At 39.5% G+C, this 19,299-nt stretch overlaps 2 long non-coding RNA genes across 6 annotated transcripts in view; one reads left to right on the top strand and one right to left on the bottom strand.

Annotated features, from left to right (window-relative positions):
• Nucleotides 1-10,029, top strand: part of LOC144283367 (uncharacterized) — a 37,228-nt gene extending 27,199 nt beyond the window's left edge. The window contains exon 3 of the long non-coding RNA XR_013351914.1: nucleotides 9,480-10,029. This is a non-coding gene — a long non-coding RNA (uncharacterized LOC144283367). The remainder of the gene's footprint in view (nucleotides 1-9,479) is intronic.
• LOC144283366 (uncharacterized) overlaps nucleotides 4,051-19,299 on the bottom strand; it is a 28,243-nt gene continuing 12,994 nt past the window's right edge. For 2 of the 5 annotated variants that reach the window (XR_013351907.1, XR_013351909.1), the window contains 3 exons: nucleotides 16,877-16,931; nucleotides 15,933-16,028; nucleotides 14,430-14,530 (listed from right to left, as the gene is read on the bottom strand). This is a non-coding gene — a long non-coding RNA (uncharacterized LOC144283366). Of the gene's footprint in view, nucleotides 4,421-14,429; nucleotides 14,531-15,932; nucleotides 16,029-16,876; nucleotides 16,932-19,299 lie in introns of those variants that run through there. The other 3 variants (XR_013351908.1, XR_013351913.1, XR_013351912.1) reach the window with 3 other exon arrangements.

The following is a 19,299-nucleotide window of genomic DNA, read 5'->3' as shown; positions in this document are numbered from 1 at the left end:
CTGGCAGGGCTCAGGACAGCCTGCTGTATCTCCACTAGAATTCAAGGGATGGGTTTTCACCCACACATGCTCTTCAGGGAGATCAGCCCCTCCCCTGGTACATGCGGACCCAGGAATACTTCTCTGATATGGTGAGTTTGGGCCCCGCTTCCCAAGTGATATGCCGTGACTATCCTCTAAGACTTGACTTTCCCTTTAGCTTAGAAGTTGGCAAAGTGGCTCCTTGGTTCCTTACCTACTAGTTTTTTTTTGGAAACTTGACTTTTGCTGTGTGAAAAGAAACATCAAAGACAGGTGGTGATATTCAGCTCATTCAGTACCCTCTTCAATCCCTGCTGGCACTCAAGAAGCCTCATCTGTGAACTTGCAGTGAACACGGGCACACTTGATTTATGGATGCCTGCATCCTGAGGAAGACAGGAGTCCTTTGGTGAGTCCCTACCTCCTCTAAATGGGAGACGCTGGCACTGCATGACATGGGTACTCAAGGAAGATGACACCTGCTCCCACTCCAAACTGTCCTTTTCTTCAACATTTGAATTCTCCATGACTTGGCTCTCTGCTATACTGAGAGCATCACAAAACATATTCTGGCACTTTCTCACCAGTGGCAATTTCGTTGGATGTCTTAAGCTAGGTCCCCAGCCCAGGCTGACTATAGAGGAAGACCAGCATTGGGAGGGAGCAGTGGCTCTCATGCTATCCACCAAAGACTGCACATCTGTGCCCTCTCCATTTGGATATGATACTTCCTTGCTTCAGGAAATGATTTGATTCCCCGCAGCAAGCCCAGATCCTGGCTCCATGGCCAATGCCCGTCCCTGCCTACTTCCCATGAACTGTTTTGTCTGCAGGAAAGCCAGGTGCTTTGTCATTTCAGTTTTCTTAGCCGATCCTTCTTCCAGTCCATCTTTGCCTTTATTTGCAGATCACTGCTGGCTCTCACGGTGACTATGCCAGGGAAACGCCAGAGATATTCGCAGGCCCGACCTTGGGGTCCTAGACTAGTTTTGAGTTGCCATCCTAAGTTTCCAATAGTACATGAAAAGGACAAACTCAGAGGAAATGAGTACTTAATTCTCTTCCTGCTTTCAGTATTTGACACCCAAATCTCTCCGAAGATTATAGCCTGGTGAGCTACGCATGACCGCAAATGAACTTCCAGGACTCGTTCTGTTTCCTGATTCAAAGCCTCGAGAAAGACCACTCAGACGATTTCACTGTATGTCACACCTGAAGAAATGATGAGAGTATGTCTCGCACACCTGTCACTTGGTGCACTGTAGGTTTTAAAGGATGTGACATAGAGAAGAGAGGTTGGACACACTTTTTAGCACAGTCTGTAATGATCGTGACAAATGGCTGGCCTGATAGAGCAGCGGGAAGCCTTAGTTTGTACTGGCTAAGCTCATGTACTGCTGGCAGATGTAGAAGCTATACTATTTTGGTAGGGGTATCAGGCATAGGAAATTGAACACAAGGAAGAGCTCTTATGATAGGCAACTGACTCTCTATATGTTTATTTAAAAAAGTCCTCGGTTGCCTATTTCATGGAGGAGAAATAAGGTCAATGTTAAGATAGGTGTGCTCACATTTGTGTGCTGGGACAGTCTCTCAAAGTCATGGATTGATGATGACAATTGGGTTGGCATGCAGGCACATTGGGCATTGATCAAAAAGACATAGGAGAGGTAGAGATAAAACCTACATGAGGAGCAGCCCATGTTTGTCGGGAAAGTGAGCCTGACCATCTTTTCTAAGATGACAGAGCCAGGGAAGGATAAGAGAAAGGAGGGATACCTGAGGCTTCTATTTCCCTCTTAAGCTGTATTATGAAAGATTTAACACAGGAACGGAGAGATGGTCTGAGCATTGAGGAGTAAAATATTAAATATATCTCTTGTCCTGGATTCTTACCCCCAAATACATTAATCACTGACATAACTGTACCACTGCTCTAAGAAGACGGTGTCCCTGCCTCCTGGCTCAGGAATCCCTGGTGCTATTTCCTGCCACCCTGGAGCTGCCTCAGGTTGCCTTGGTAGCCTGGAAGCATATCTAGAGGAGGTGACATGTGTGCCTCTGGCAGGAACTAGCCTCACAATAGCCTCAGGCTTACAACTATCAGGACCCAGAAACAGGTTACTTAGAATCCAGTGGGGAAAAAGGATGAGGCTCTTCTTAGCAGTCAGGAAGATTAAGGCCAGTTTCTAACAAAAGACCACAAAAAACTCTGTTTACTTGGCATTATTTAAACTTTTCTAATCTCCCATAAGAATATCATTTTTTTTTTACTGTGGTTATGTTTGCAATCTGTTACAGACCTAGAGGAAGGATGGAAGGGGATGGTACATTCCTCTGTACCTGGGATGGCTTTCCATCTCTCCTCCCCTAATGATAATGGTGGCTGCCCTTTATGGAGCCATACCTTGCATATAGATTGCCGGTACTTCTCATAAAACCTTGCCAAGTATTGCCATCATGGAAATGAAGGAACTTCAGGTTAAATCCAATGATAAACACGTAAATGTTTACAAATGGCCATTGATTATTGAATCTATACCATTAATAATATATTGTGCTAGAAGCCTTGCATGCATTCTTAGTTTCTCCTTCACAGTTAACCTACAAAGTAGGTTCAATTACTTCTATTTTACAGGTGTCAAACAGAAATCCATAAAGGTAGAGTAACTAAGGTTTTATACAATTAGCAATTAAGTCCAGGATACAAATACATGTTCTTCTGGCTGCAAAATCCATTTTCTGACCATCGAGGCAATGCAATATTTAGAAAACATTCTACATAACTCCTGTCATTACTAAATAAATCTGATATTTCAGGCTTCTAATAACCGACTGAGTTCATATTAGTACTATAAATACTCTAGAGAAAAAGAGTACATTTGCTTAAATTCAAAATGATATATAAATTGATGCCCCAAATATTGGTAAAAATAATTTAGGGGCTTTTGAGGGGCACAGCCAATTAATTGTCTGACTCTTGGCTTTGGCTCAAGTCATGATCTTCCAGTCATGAGATCAAATCCCTCTTTGGGCTCCAAGCTCAACGAGGAATTGATAAAGTTTCATTAACCCTCTCCCTCTGTTCCTCCCCATGCATTCTCACTCGCACTATCTGTCTCTCTCTCTCGCTAAAATAAATAGATAATTCTTAAAAAAATCATCATAATAAGGTGAGACTAATTCATAATACTCTGTAGGTGGTTTGTTTGTTGTTAATACTTGTATTTGTGTTAGTTGGAGTCCCCACAGGACACATGGAAAAGAGTGACTGAAGAAGGAGCCTTTCTAAGGCTGTGGCAAGGTTAAAGCCACCTAGTATGAAGCTTCCTTGGGCTAGGCTAGGCACAAGAAGCCAATGACCCCTGGGCTTGATGTTTCAAGAGGAGGGAGTAGTCACTCAAACAGTAGCTGTAGGACAAGGCCCCTCGACAAGAGCTGAGGCAGAAGCAGGGGAGTGTAGGCATTCACAACTCATGGAAAGAATCAGAAACATGAACATGGGGACCTCTATCTCCTGCCATACTCAGGGTTCCTCATTGTTCTCACCTTTCCACCCCCAAGAGATCGTAATGCAAGTAAAGCTACTCAGGGCATAGGGAAGGGAGTAGGAGGGTATAAAATGGATCTAGGGGGATCAACACAGAATATTCAACACAATATCTACTTTCATGGTAGGTGGTTATAGCAGAGTAAAGGTTAGATATCCTTACTATTAACTCTAGAATCAGATTACATCTGCCTCAATCTGTTCACTGGTTGTAAACAGGAGACACTGACCTTAGCTCTGTTTTAGAAGAGATTCTCCCAGGATAGACCCTGAGTAAAGAATGTGGGTGCTGGTGATTTTTTATAAAAGAATTTCAGGTTGGGTTGTCAGATAAAATAGAGGATATGCAGTTAAGTTTGAATTTGAGACAAATAACAAAGAAGTTTTTGGTATAACTATATCTCAAATATCCTATCAGACATAGATATACAAAACACAAAACAAAACAAATTTTATTTTTCTAAGACAAGGAAAAAAAAAAAAACAATAAGGGGATAGTTGAAACATGGAGGGGCATGGGAAGGAATCCAACAAGGCCGCACTTCCCTAAGTCCTAGACTCAGCTTGGTCAGGAAGGGAGCTCTGGAGTATGGGTTATACCTCAGAATCAATCTCTCATCCTTGCAAAGGGACTGGGTCCCTGCTGTCTCACATCTCACCAGTTGGTCATGGAGAATGAGCTCTGCGTGTGGCGCAGGGCAGTGGAAGATGTACAGTTCCATTCTCAGGCATTCTGGATCTTCCTAACAGCTGCCAGTGTGGCTGTAGTGTCCAAAGCATTCCTCGGAACGTCACACAGGCAATCAGTTAGTGTTGGTCACACAGAAATTGAGGGATGAATACACGGATCTGGTAAAAGAAATAGGAAGGGAAATGGCTAGGGCCATACAGTGTCTACTACAATATCTTAAGCAAAATGCAAATTTGTTAAAATGTTTCAGGGAATGCATAGTAAGACCTGGAAATGGAGGCCACCACCAGTTGTTTCTAGAGGCTATGCTTTTGGAATGTTGGCCATCCCTTTGGAATGGCCTGGACTAGCTGCCTCTGCCACTGTGGCTCTTAACTTGCAGAACCAGGTGAGGGCTCTGACTGCCCCCCCTAAGCTGCAGTCTGCCCTCCTTCCCTCTGAATGACTGCCCTCAAAAAGAGCATCAGGTGCTAATATCAAGCGATGGCTAGGGACAGGCAGCCAAACAATGACAAATGCTGGAAATCCATTCACACACATGCGGCAAGTAGGCATCATTTATTTCACACTATAAGTGACAAAAATCAGAGAAAGGAATAAATAATTTGAGTTTTTTTTAAATGAAATTTTCATTGAGCACCTACCATGTATTTTTCAGAATTATCTATTTCTATCTTTGTGATTATTGTCCACAGAGCATTTCAGATGAAAATCGTATCACACTTCTGTTCAGTCTTCTCCAAAGTCTTCTCACACTTGGAACACATGATAAACTCTACACGCTCTTGTCGCACCTCTCCCACCCTTATTTCTATGACATCCTTGCTTGTTCGGCTGCAGGTGTCCTGACTTTTTACTCTTGTTTGAACCTAAAGACCATTCCCACTTTACTCCTTGATATTTTCTCTGCCTGAAACATTCTTCCCCGGAATATCTACACGATTGTTATTTTATTGCTTCATTTAGGTATCTGTTCATCTCTCATCTCCACAGAGGCATCCTTCCCTAATTTCTCATTATGCACATTTTGCAAGAGCAGCTTCTAGCCCCATCATCTCTATCCCTATATCTTGGTTTATTTTTTCTCACAATTAGTATCATGCAGACTATAACATATAGTTATTTGCTTATGCTCTATTTCATTCCCTATCTCAAATATATATATATATTTATATATATTTATAAATATTATAAAAATATTTATATATATAAAATATATAAAATATATAAAATATATTTATATTTATATATATAATATATATTTACTATATATATATATATATATATATATATATATATATATATATATATAGTAACATTTCCAAGAGGGCGGTTGCTTAGTTTGTTGTGTTCAGTGCTGGTCCCCAGGCCCTAAAACAGAGTCTGGCACATAGAGGATGTTTGAAGTGTTAGTAGAAATGAGGAAGAGAAGAAAGGAGGGAGGAAGGAAGGAAGGAAGGAAGGAAGGAAGGAAGGAAGGAAGGAAGGAAGGAAGGAAGGAAGGAAGGAAGGAAATTCAAGATCAACAGATGCAGAGAGTGGTAATCAAGAACCTTGCACACATCTTCCTGTTCTTTTCCCTTTTTTTTTTTAGATTTTATTTATTTATTCATGAGACACACACAGAGAGAGAGAAAGAGAGAGAGAGAGAGAGAGAGAGAGAGAGGCAGAGACACAAGCAGAGGAAGAAGCAGGCTCCATGCAGGGAGCTTGACATGGGACTCCAGGATCACACCCTGGGCTGAAGGTGGCGTTAAACCGCCGAGCCACCCAGGCTGCCTTTCCTGTTCTTTTCTAAATGATTTCCTCACCTCCCTGCTTAAGCAAAAACGTGTCTGACTTCAGAAAAAGCTGCAGCCCTCAGAAGGGGAAGCGCCCCCTTACCTTATAGCCAAGTGTACATGGGCATGTCCGTGTTATGATTATTGCTCTCTCTGGAAACACCTACTCTAGATTTCTGGGGGTCATACCATCCAGGCAGGTCCACCCTTACCTCTGCTTTTGTACATGTGATCTTGAACCCTGAGCCTCTATTTCGGGTTCACGGTCTTTCTCCCCTTATAAGACCCTGTTTTTATTCCATCAGTAGCAGTTTCTTAACTCAGCAACACAGTGTCAGCAGATTCTCAAACTTAAGATTCCATGGACTGATGGTGCTTTAATAGAGCAAGAAATAGAAACCTTAATTAAAGAGAATGCAGATACTACATCTGATTTACTAAGCAGCCTGGGCCCTGTAGAGGCAATTGTGACTACCAGTAAGATGTGTTATGAGCCATATAATATTGGCATCAAAGAGCAGAAGTCTAAAAATTTGGGGAGCAGGTAAAACATTAGATACTTTTAAAGTATTATTATAATTCTTAGGATATTAAATAGGCTATGAAAACCACCATTCAGAGACGGTTTGCTACATTGGGATGTAATATTAAAGAAAGAACTTGGATGTGTATTGCATGCGCTGAAGAATATTTTTCTAATTTTTTTCCTGTGAAATTAGATTGCTGAAAGTCATGAAAATAAGTGAAAAGTTGAATGATGTGTCACTCCCTTTCCTGACCATTGGTTTGCAGCTGTGATCACGCTTGAGGGAGGCCAGGCCATTCTTTTAGAAATGAGGGCTGCTCATAGTGGCATACGATAGGATTGTTCTTTCCCATTCCTATTGAAACTAGACACTGTAACATGACTTGACCAAAAAGAATAAAAAAGGAGTTCTATGAGTCACTTCAACAATGATGCTCTGCAAGTCAGTGGATAATTTGCTTCCTTCCCTTCATCTTGTTTGCTTCTCATGTTTTTTAGATGGGGTCTCCATCTTCTTGGGTCATAGTGACAATAATAAGATAAAGCACCTGTTGACCATGGTGTAACTAAAAACTTGGCTTTCTTAAGTCACTTGTTTGGGGGTTGTTACTGCAGCACAAACCTGCTTATTCTGACAGCTACAGAAATTGGCAGCCAAAATTGGGAGAAAGAATCATGGCAAATACTATGTTTGTGGGAGTTTTAGCATAGAACGATGGGATGATAAATGTGGCTGTTAGACCATGATTGGGAGAAAGGGATCAAACCTAAACAACCAAGTCCAGGAAAGAAAATGCTATAAAAATAAAGAAAGCCTTGAGGCATGGGATCAAATCCAGGAATTGACACTTATTTATGAGAATATGGAAGGTAATGAAAACCAGATATCTGTTTTGGCAAGTTCATGGGATTGCTTGCAAAATTCTCCTGGGTTGGAGAATGCACTAGGCTGTTATCTGCCTTGGTTAGTCTCATATTAGGTAGGAAATAAAGCAAACAAGACAACAATAGAACAGTGATACTTAAATGCCTGTTGAGTGTTTTCTTTATTTCCAGTCCACAGGAGACCATAACTGCTAAGTGAAGTGACATGAATTTTAAATTATCAATTAGTCCTAGTGATCTGTATAGTGTAGGAATACTGCAGAGTCACACACAATAGTACTGGAGACACAGCATGATCCCACACCAGCCAAATAACACTGGAGACAGATGCACCAACATAGTGTTGGTAAAGACACTGCAGGTTCATTATGAGGATATAAATCTTGTACAGGAAAGCCATCATGGCATATTTTTAGAAAGCAGCACTTGATGGTAGTCAAGAGGATGACTTGGTGGAGGGAACAGATTGCTGAGTGGCTGAGTGTTGAACTACAACCCTACGACAGTCACTAAGCTCTTGAAATTCTTTGCTCTTTGGGTTCTTTTTCTTTAAGATTAGAAGAGTGCCCACCTGGAATATAGCATTTCCCAGTAAATGTTAACTATATGTACTGAAGTAAACTATTTTAAGGCCATGCATGGTAACAGGAACAGAAAACATGTTGGAGCCTGATCCATCTGTGGGAAGCACCAATGAGATAGTATCTATGCAGATAATAGAAGGAGGAAGTAATCAATACATTTGCTAGTTACTGTTTTTATAGATGGGAAGATTTCTGGTACTACGCCTACTGCCCCCATCTCAACAGCATGGCATCACTGGATGAGCAAACCTTCAGGCTCTTCTTGAAGAGCTCTGGAGTATGGATTATACCTCAGAATCAATCTCTCATCCTTGCAACGGGACTGGGTCCCTGCTCTCTCACATCTCACCAGTTGGTCATGGAGAATGAGCTCTGTGTGTGACGCAGGGCAGTGAGAGATGTACAGTTCCATTCTCAGGCATTCTGGATCTTCCTAACAGCTTCCAATGTGGCTCTAGTGTCCAAAGCATTCAAGGCTGCCATCTTGCACTCACCACCCACTTCTTCGCTCCTGCCCATTTCCCCCTGTAGTCCACTCCCAGGTTGTTTGGACAAGACTCAGGCTTCTGGCCCATCTGGACAATTTATGGTTGGAGCCATTGAACCAGTTCAGAATGCTCTCAAGCCATGGGGTTTGGAAGGCTTTTGCCATTTCCTCTTCTTCTTGAAAAAAAAAATCATAATAATGATCCTTATTTTATGTATTACTTAGTTCTAAACAATTAATTGAAAAGAAGACTGACATTCAGTTTTAAAACATTATTAAATTTGATAAAAGCTTCCAGTAGAATCTGGACTAGACTCTGTACTCACTGAGCAGAAACCTCACATCTCCTAATCCAGACACTGCTTCACTGCTTTACACATTAAATCCAAATAAAAACTGCAAGTGGTCACCAAGGAGGACAGAGCTGTGCACAAACACACGTGCTTTTCTATGTCTTTGCAATCTCTGTGCCATCACTGTTCACCATGAATCTGCCGCTCTAACGTGAAGACATGTGGTGGGCACCACAAGGGATGGGACCGTGGACTGCTCCCAAAGCAGGCTCGGATGATTCGAAACTTCATCAACTTATTCTTGAAGCAAATCTGTGTGCTGAGCCCAGGTGCGTGTCAGAGTCTGGTTCAATAGCTGAGCATCCCGAGGACTGACCTTTATATAGAATTACGTGTTTATTTAAAGAGAAGTCATGAGAATCTGCTCATTCGAAGCAAATATACATGCATGAGAACATGTGTGATGTGTGGTCCTGTGTTGTGTGCTTGGGATTCTAGCAGGTGTAGCAGTTCTATAAAACTCAAATGAAGAGTTTTTGTTCATTTGTTTCAGGGAAGAATATCTCATCATTGATGTTGTTAAGAATTTCTGTTCATGTGATTCTAAGGCAGGCATTTGGTCAGCCTCATTGTGTTTTGTTTTTTTCCTACATTTTCCAAGACAATAAAGCTCCTTATGGCCTACCTTCAGGACAAGCACCCCAGAGCCCAGCATTCAGAGCCAGTGTGTCGAGTTTCCTTTCTGCAGGGCCCTGGCCCCCATCTCAACTTCTTGCTGCTGGATGAAGAACCATGTTCACCTCTCAATGAAGCGCGGGCCTGATGAAGATGGACAAATGCCCAGAGACTCCAAAAATCTCCCTAGAATATTTGCAGTGGTTTCTACCTGTGTGGCCAGTGCTATCCAGGTCACTGAGAAGGGGCAGAGGTCGGAGGCCATGCTTTTCCATGTTCCTCCTGTTCTATTTCTGGCTCCTCATGCTTCTGAAATCTGCCTGTTGTGCAGTTAAGGACACACAGTTAAGTCTTCATGCACCCAGTGGAGATCTGTGCTGATTCATGTGTGTGGAGTGCGTTGGGTAGGGGGGTGAGGTGGGGGTAGAGAGAGGATCCCAATGCAGCAGAAACAGCCCTCAAACATGTACAGTGTCTTGAGCCTCTGTGACATCAGCATTATTGTGCCACTCTTCCCCCAACCCGGTGTGGATAAAGCAGAGAGAAATCTATGAGATGCATACATGTGTGCATTTTCTATATCTATGTGTGCATAGACACATGCATACATAAGGACTTAATGTGTTTGCTTTCTCTCCAAACAACTGATTATATAAAAAAGAATGATAAGAAAAAATTACAGAGAAAACAATGAGTTTAATCATGGCTTTGTTGTCACACATGCACGAAGCACAGCAGCTGTCAGAACTGTGATAAGAAGGTGACTTTGCTACCAAGACAGAAGTGTTGTCCTCCTCCTCCTTCTTCACCCCATACCTACCTTTCTCTGGTTGTTATTCAGCTTCAAAACCCCCAAATTCCATGCATAATTGACTGCAGTTTTAGAGGTTTCAAAGAAAAGCCTTCTGGACAAAATTTTTCATTAATTTATTTTTAGCCAGAGAGAAACAGGTGATAACCTTTAAAAATAAGTAAATGGAACAACTGAAAAAAACACACACATGCAAGGGAAATGAATTATTTTCCTTTTGTTACCATTTTCCTGAAAGTTTAGCATTTTTTTCTGTGATTTTTTTTTTTTAGTCTTGTTAAACTTCCTGAAAAGACATTGTGCCATAAAATGCAAGAAGGGAATAAAGTCTCTCATTAGACTTGGCACCTGAGATAAGGTCTTAGGGGAGCTCAGGAGACAAAAGTACTGTCTACCTGAGACATGCTGTAAAAGACTAATAGTTTGAACCGTGGTTCAAAACATATCTTAGTAGAGACATTTTAATTAAATTCCTTAATATAACACTATCAAGAGCTAATATGTGCTGTGCCTCTTAAAACAAAATCAGACACATTTCCCATCCTAAGAGATCTTTTCATCTGGGAAAGCAGTAGGATGGGATGGATGGGTAGATGGTAGGAGGTTGAAGGATATTTACATGATTATTTCATTTAATTCTCACTGCATTCCCGTGATGGCCATGTCCTTGTTTTGTAGTTGGGAAACTGGTGTTCAGGAACATCAGTGAGGGAAGTAGGTGTAAACCACACAGCTGTTTGGTACCTCAGGTTGGATTCAACGAGCCATAAAAAGAGACACAAAAAATGTCGTGGGCTTCCAGAGGAAGGGCAGATACCATTTTCCTGTTGTGGGGATGGTAGGAATAGGAGCAATCCATGGAAGTTTGTTTAGACGGACCTCAAATATGGCAGTTTCTCAGGAAGCTGGGGAAGGGGTGTTTTGGGTGGGAAAGGTAGCATAAGGAGAACAGGGGAAGGAGGAGCATGGTGTCTGTGGAAGAAGTGACCTGAGAGCAGGGATGGGCTGTGTAGGGTCCATGGTGTGCAAGGGGATAGGAAGACCAGAGAATGGAGAAGTTGTTCTGGTTAAGATTATGTAGGACAAAAGTTACAGTCTGAAAAAGTTAGTTATTTCAGGTAATAACAAACCACTGGAGTTTATGAACTAAACAGTGGTGTGGTCAGTATTGGCTTGGAATATCAATCTGTCGCAATGCATAAAACGCTCTGATGTGAGAAATCCCTTACACAGCTCCATGGGAAATATAGTGGAGATGGAATGCTCTGGAAGCAGAAGACATGGGTTGCATTCTTTCTCCGGGAAACAAAAATAACTGATGTTTGTTGAGTACTTATCATATTCTTGCTTTTAATAGTCCTTCCAAAATTTTCCAAATCCCGTGGAACTGTAATCCTAGGAAATGCCTTCTTCCTGTCTGTTGAGGACAAATATAAAGTAATTTGCTGAACACACATTATTGGTTTTGCCATCAGAGCAGTGGAGGGTGACATGGTGCTTCAGCGGGAGGGGCTGGGTGTAGCAGAGGCTGCTGGCACTTCTCAATACCTGAGCTTACCCCTCCTTAGCACGTAGGGGAAATGATGTTTATCCACCCCTTGATGCTGACCTTGAAATGGGGTCAACTACTCGGTAAAGCAGCCGGCCAGGGTAACGTGAGAGTCATACCACAAGAACTGTTGAGCTTCTGTTTGCAAGGAAATGCATCACTGACCTCCACAGAAACACAAATAGATAAATAAAAATAAATAAAACAGTAAAACAAGCCCTGTCATATCAAACCACTGAGATCCACTGAGATTTTAATATGCTGGCAAACAGCTCCATGGTAGGCATTAGGATGGCCCTGTTGAGAATGATGGAGACACCGCATGCAGCAAGTGATAGTCCGTCCTAGTTAGAAGCCTGAATTCTGGATTAAAGCAGAGCTTTTCTTCTCAGCCCTAGGTCTGGAAACTGACAGCTATTAAGCTACTGCTATGTGTCAGGTGCTTTAAATGCTAAACATAATATTTGAAAGAGCAGATTATTAGATATTTTTGTTTAGATGGGGACAAAGGTTAAATATGTTTCCTGAGGACACAGAAATGGTAATGGGAGACACCAGGTTTCCATCCTCCAGTCCCAGGGATGTGTGAGCATTCTGTTTTTGGCTTTTGCAGGTGAAGTGTTAAGGTGATTATTGAAGTTTAAATCTCATTTCAAAAGAAGACCGATAACACATTTTTTTTTTTTAAACAAGGGCACAATCTCTTTATGTAAACTGTTTCCATGGGCTAAAGGAGTCAATCTAGAAAGTGCTTTAAAAAAAAAAATCTGTGATTTTTTTTTTGCCAACTTATTTCTAGATATCTTCCCCTTGTAGATATTTTAGTTTATGAATTAAGTTCCTGACAAATATTGTCATGATTCTTTACTCCTTGGTAATAGAGCAGGATTACACGTCCATACCCTGGAGGAGCCTGGTGGTGATAGAATATATTTTTCTTATCCCTTGACTTTGTGCTGAGCCACTAGCTCATGTGGCCAATGCCTGGTGCAGACACAAGGCATGTTAAAGCTTCACATGTGCCTATGTACTCACGCCAGCCTTTTCGTCCTCCTGTCATTACCGTGGAAAGATTATGTCACGTTTTGTCAGTGATCTTATAAGAACAAGACATATGGGCAGACCTGGACTCAGTTTACAGTGTGGACACATGTGAAACCCCAGCTGAGTCACCAACACTCAAGACAGGCTTCACCTTTATGGTGCTTAGCACCATATGCTATGGTGCTTAGCATCTCTTGGAAATAGCTAGCCAACGCAATAAGCTATCCCGCTCTGAGGTCTTTGCTATTGCAGGGATTGTATCTGTGCACTTCCCAAAATAGCATCTACTCGAAGCAGGGAACTTTTGTGTCTTCCTAAAATATTACCTCTTTCTTTTACCAATATTTACCCAGTGGCTGAAAGGTGTCACAGATCAGATTAGCTACAGTGGACACAAGGATGAATTAGCGTCTGTTTGATTTTCTAGAATCTTGTGATATAGTAAACCTTTATGTCAGCAGATCTGTATTAAGCAAGGTTTTCCCTTTCTCTGCCTTTGATACCAACTCTATTTACCAGAAGGGCCCAAACATGGTATTTTTAAAACTTAGCCAGCTTCTACTGGCCTGAATCCTCAGATTGCTATTATCATAACTTAAGACAGGACAAAGACACAGGTCTTGGTGAGGAGCCTTGGATCCTACCCCCACCCCAGAGCAGTGACAAAGCAGTGGGAATACTGGGTAAATGAGAACACAGAATCCGTGCACATCTAGCTCCGAGTGTGAAGAGCACAGTTGGGATGCAGGGGGGCATGATGCTTAGATCTTAATGTACCTCGAAATATATACCTACCAAATATATCCTCTTGGGGAAACTGCTTAATCAGAATCTCTTTGTTTCCACTTCTGAGTTGATATATTTAAGCTGCTACCTGGTTCCTACCACCAACTCTGCTCTCCCATAGCAGAACAAGTTCGTATTCCATACTCCTGACGCTTTGCTCCAAGCTCAGCAAAAACCCACCAAATAATTAAGCAGCTCCATTAAGCCATTCACCTCATTGTGTTTTATTTTGATTAGTTTAAAAATCCAGCGCTTTCCTCCATGGGTGGGTGTGGTGGGGGAAATGATAGATAGATGATAGATAGATAGATAGATAGATAGATACCTATAGAAATACATGTCTTTTGTTTTGTCTAAAAAAGAATAACGATGCCCTATTTCTGATTGTTTCACCACCAAGTAGCATTATGATTGTTTTGTGAAAGCTTGAAACAAATGGGTTTAAAATAAATGTAGGAGTGGGTCACACGGGTGGCTCAGCTAGCTGGTTGAGCATCTGACTCCTGATTTCAGCTCAGGTCGTGATCTCAGGGTCCTGAGATCGACCCCACATTAGGCTCCCCATTCAACAGGGAGTCTGCTGGAAGATTCCCTTTCCTTCTCCCTCTGCTTCTCCCCTACACTCACACATGCTCCTGCATGCTCTCTCTCTCTCACTCTCAAATACATACATACATACATATATACATACATAAAATATTTAAGAAATAAATATAGGAATGAAAAAAAGAGGTTTGAAAGATGTATTAAATTTGAAGGGAAAACACATTTATTTCTGAAAGAAATTTTTATTTTTAAGTCCCGCTGCAGTTCATTTTCTGTCCAGAGCATTGCATGATGAGTAAAACTAATAGGGAAATGAGTAAGTAAGAAAGTAAATAAATAAACAGTGTTTTCAAACATAATTATGAAGTAAGACATTAATACTAAAATAAACTGGAACTAATATAAGCTGTGTTTCTCCTCTTCCCATTATGCCCTCAAACTAGAAACTAAATTACACTGTACTCTTTAATCTCTGGCACTGTCCAAATTGAGGGAAGCAATTTACAAAGGCTCATGCATAATTTATTAAAGGTTCCCTGTGTAGTGTATTTGCCCTAATTCAATAACATCACACTATTATAATTTGACTTTTAATATATTATGGTTATTTATTAAATTTTTAATTAGTCTCAGAATTGCTTTTAGCAGACTCTAAAATCCATTTTAATAACAGAACTGGACAAAATGAACTACTTTAAGTCTCTGAGTCTCTATGAAAATCTTTGGAAATTGCACTCCATACACGAGTGTGAATGCGCGCGCACACACACACACACACACACACACTCCTAAATGGCCATGGCCAAAGGTGGAAGGGAGGCTAGCATCCACAGGGAAGGCAGACTGATGCCAAATGTGTGGAAAGCTATAACTAAGGTTCAATTCCAGGACCAGTTGTGCACTCACTATGAAATGCTCAGGCCTGCCTGGAACACATCGATATTCTTGGAGGAAAATTATTTTCTTTATTTTTCTTCTCCGCAAGTAAGTTTGAATTTCACAGCAGGAAGCAATACTACGCCAGAGCATTGTTTCATAAACATATAATATCAACAAATAGGATAGGTCCAAAGCATATCATGATGATACACATTAGAAGCTCTGCTTTATGAATTCAACATTTTCCTTCCTCACTTTGTATATCAGTGGTGTCAGGGTATAAACCACAGTGTGTTTGTTAGGAGCCTATGGAACACATAGAAGGAAGCTGGTACAGATTTCTTGAATGACTCTAGGAAAAATTCCTATGCTAAATGCTTAGCAAAATTTTGGAAATGTATTATAGGTTTCATCTCAAAAAGTCTATTCCTTTAACTCTTCAAGAACACAGTGTCACTCACCGCTGATTATAAAATGAAATTCAAACTCCTTTTCAGCATAATATGGGTTCTATTTTCTTTCTTGCCACCTCCTGCCCACCCAGGTGATTATGTAACTGTGTGGATAAACTCCTCACCTGCCTTTCATGCTTCCTGAGTTTTTCTCAATTTTTCTGCCTAACAAATCGGGAAAACAAAGTTCTTTGGAGCTGAACTGAAATTTGGACCACTGTTCAATTCCAAATTGACTCCAGAAATATACATGCATGGAAAAGATCCAGACCAATGTTATCACAGGCTTAGAGAACTGAACTGGTATCAAAACTGGACACTTGACAAACAGATAACCCCTCCATTATAGGTATGTATGAATAAGCCCCACACCTGCAGAAGAAACTTTGGGACCTGAACTGAGATTTGAACTACCATAGATGGAAGATGAGACGGCCTCTGTGCTCTGAGCCTGTCTGGGTTGATTGCCTGCCAACACAAAAACAACATTTCCCATGGGATGACAACAGAAACCAGTATCCAAGTGACAAAAAATTCACAATGTCCACACTAGATTCCAATTTACTTAATATATAAAAAGAAAGAAAGAGAAAAAGAAAGAAGAAAGAAAGAAAGAAAGAAAGAAAGAAAGAAAGAAAGAATAACCAGTTTTCAAATGAAAAAAGCAACTGATAAATGCTAATCCCAATAGGATTCAGGTAATGAAATTATCAAAAACAACAAAGCACCCTCCAAAAAACCTTTAAGCTAATTATTAATAGCATGCTCCATGAGGTAGAGAGATACACACTCAAATTTAATGGAGAAAGGGAAGTTCTCAGGTCAGGAACAAAAACTATTTTTAAAGGAATCAAGTGAAAATATTGAGCTAAAAAAATACAGAATCTGAAATAAAATTTCCGTAGATGGGTTCAATAAGAGAATGGCTATAATAGAGGGAAAAGTCAGTGAAATTGAAGATAGAACAACAGGTGTATCAAACCATTTAGAGAAAAATATAGGACAAAAATAACAGGTGGAGGGGGACTTACGGGAGCTTTTCAAAATATGCCAATGAGATCATTGAAACAGAAGATAAATACATCAATGTTGAAAAAATTTGAAAAAAATTGTAGCTGAAAAAGTTCCAAATTTGCTGAAAGATTTAAACTTATAGTAAAATAAATAAATAAATAAATAAATAAATAAATAAATAATGCAGTAAACCTCAAACACAACACAATCAAAGTTAATCATGTTTAGACATATTCTATTAAAGTCCTAACCATTAACTATAAGGTCAATCTTGAAAGTAGCTAGAGTAAAGGATATATTACCGGAAGGAGACCTGGAGCCGAATGATTGTGAATTTCTCATCAGAAAGCATGGAGGCTAAAAAGATAGTGAAAAAAACACATATTGCCATTACTCAAAGGAAGCGATGTCATACCAAAATTCTGTATCAAGCAAAAATATTCTTCTAGACTGAAAGTAAGAAAAAAAAAGAAGTTTTCAGATAAAGGAAAACTAAAGAATATATCACCTACAAACCTTTTCAAAAAGAGATTCTAAAAGGAGTTCTTCAAGCTGAAGAGAAATAACCAAGGGTAACATAAGTCTTTGAGAATGGAAGAACAGGAGAAATGGGTAAACATCTGGGTAAATATAAAAAACTGCATGTCCCCTCTTACATTCTTTAAACTTATGTATGCATCTTAAAACAAATATTGTAACATTTTCAGGTGATTTTTTTAATGCCTGCAAGTATAACACATTTATGTGAAGGGGGTAAAAAGGTCCTATATCACTTCAAGTTTTCAACATTTTATTTCAATATTTTCTGTAAGTAGAATGTGAAAGGTTAAATATGCAAAGCATATAGTCTCTAGAGCAACCAATAAAAAATACAGAAATGACCAAAATATCAATAGAAAAATTGAAATGGAATACTAAAAATGATTCAAATAATCCAATGCAGGGAAGACAATGGGGAATAAAGAGAAAAACAAAACAAAACAAAACAGGGCAAAGTGAAAACAAATAATAAAATGACAGACTGAAATCCAAGCATATCAACATTTACACGGTATTTTAATTCTCTAAAAATTCTAAATATAATCCTAAATACAATGGAGAACAGAGGAGATCCTATTATAAGCTGCCTACAAGAGAGATTTTTATTACAAAGACACAGATACGTTGAAAGAAGATGTACAGAAAAAGGTACATCATGAGTAGTAAGCATAGAAGTACAGAGTGGCTGGCTATTTTAGTTATCAGGTAACATAGACACCGAGAAACTGTTTTCCGGAGATAAAGAGGTACATATCATGATGATAAAAGGAACAATTAATCAGAAATTTATATGCATTATAATTATCCATGCACCTAATAAAAAAGCCTCAAATTGGATAAAGCACACTTGATAGAATTAAAGGCAGACAGAGAAGGATCCCACAGTTACTGTAGTTGACCGTAATACCACTCTGTCAGTGATGGATATGGCAAGAACAAAAAATCAGTAGTGACATATAAAATCCAAGGAACACTATCCACTGCTTGAAATTTATGGATCACTACCTTCAACCCATATCAAATGCATACCTTTCTAACCAGCCCACGGCACATTTTCCAAGATGGTTGCATTCATGGGCCACAAAACAAGTATCGACATCTTTTTTAATCACACAAATATATTCTCATCACAATAGAGTTAATTTAGAAACTGGAAACAAGATATCTAGAGAATTCTCAAACATCTGGAAATTAAGCAGCACATCTATAAATAATTTATTGACTGAAAATAAAATCACAAAAGAGAATTGGAAAATGCTTTGAACTGAAGGACAATACACCTAACTTGGAGGAAACAGAGCTTTAAAATGCTTAAAAAGAGAAAATAATGACATAAAATCCCTAAGGATCTATGCTAGCAAAAGAAAAAAATAAATGAAATAAAACTGAGGCAGAAGACGAGAAATAATAAAAATAATAATTTGATGATATAGAGAACAAACAGGACCAACAGTCAACAGTAGCCTGGAAACATCAAGAATTACTAGACTAAGCTGACCACAGAAGGAGGAACACAGATCATCTATAGCAAGAGTCAGAAAGAAGCAATTACTACATGTTTTATGAATAGGAAAAGGGTAATAAGACAATATACCAACAATTTTATATCAGCACATCTGATGATTTAGATCATATGGACAAATTTCTTTAAAAAAATTGGCATAAGACATTTGCTCTCTTATTGAAGAAGTTGAATTTGTTAGCGAAACCTTCCTAAAATGACAACTCTAGACCAATTTTCTTTTTCTGGTAAGTACACCAGACAATCAAGGATAGAGAGATAATAGAGAAACAAAGAATTTACATGTGTATGAGGAGACTGGGTATGTTTTAAGATGTTTTGTGGATTGAAAGATCTATAACATTCCCAAAATTATTTTTCCAATATAATCCATATATCTTTGTAAAAATTCAGGGATTACAGAATTGAAAACTATGAAATGTGAAGGTGTACCATTTCTTTTCATTTTTTGACTATACCAATCCCCTTCCTCTCTATCTTCATTTTAAGACTTTTTTTTAATATTCCCTCAATAATTTCTCTACACTCCTATACACACATGCTTCTAAATAAGCCCATCCTAAAATCCTTCAAAATGCCATATATCTTGTATTTCTCAGGGGACACCTAGACTTGGTTGTTTCTGATAATGATAAATGTACCAAAAATGACTCATTTAAACTA

This window comes from Canis aureus, chromosome 14, assembly GCF_053574225.1.
Source record: "Canis aureus isolate CA01 chromosome 14, VMU_Caureus_v.1.0, whole genome shotgun sequence".
NCBI lineage: Eukaryota > Metazoa > Chordata > Mammalia > Carnivora > Canidae > Canis > Canis aureus.
The sequence above is the reverse complement of the archived record's forward strand: the minus strand, read 5'-3'. Positions and strand labels throughout refer to the sequence as shown.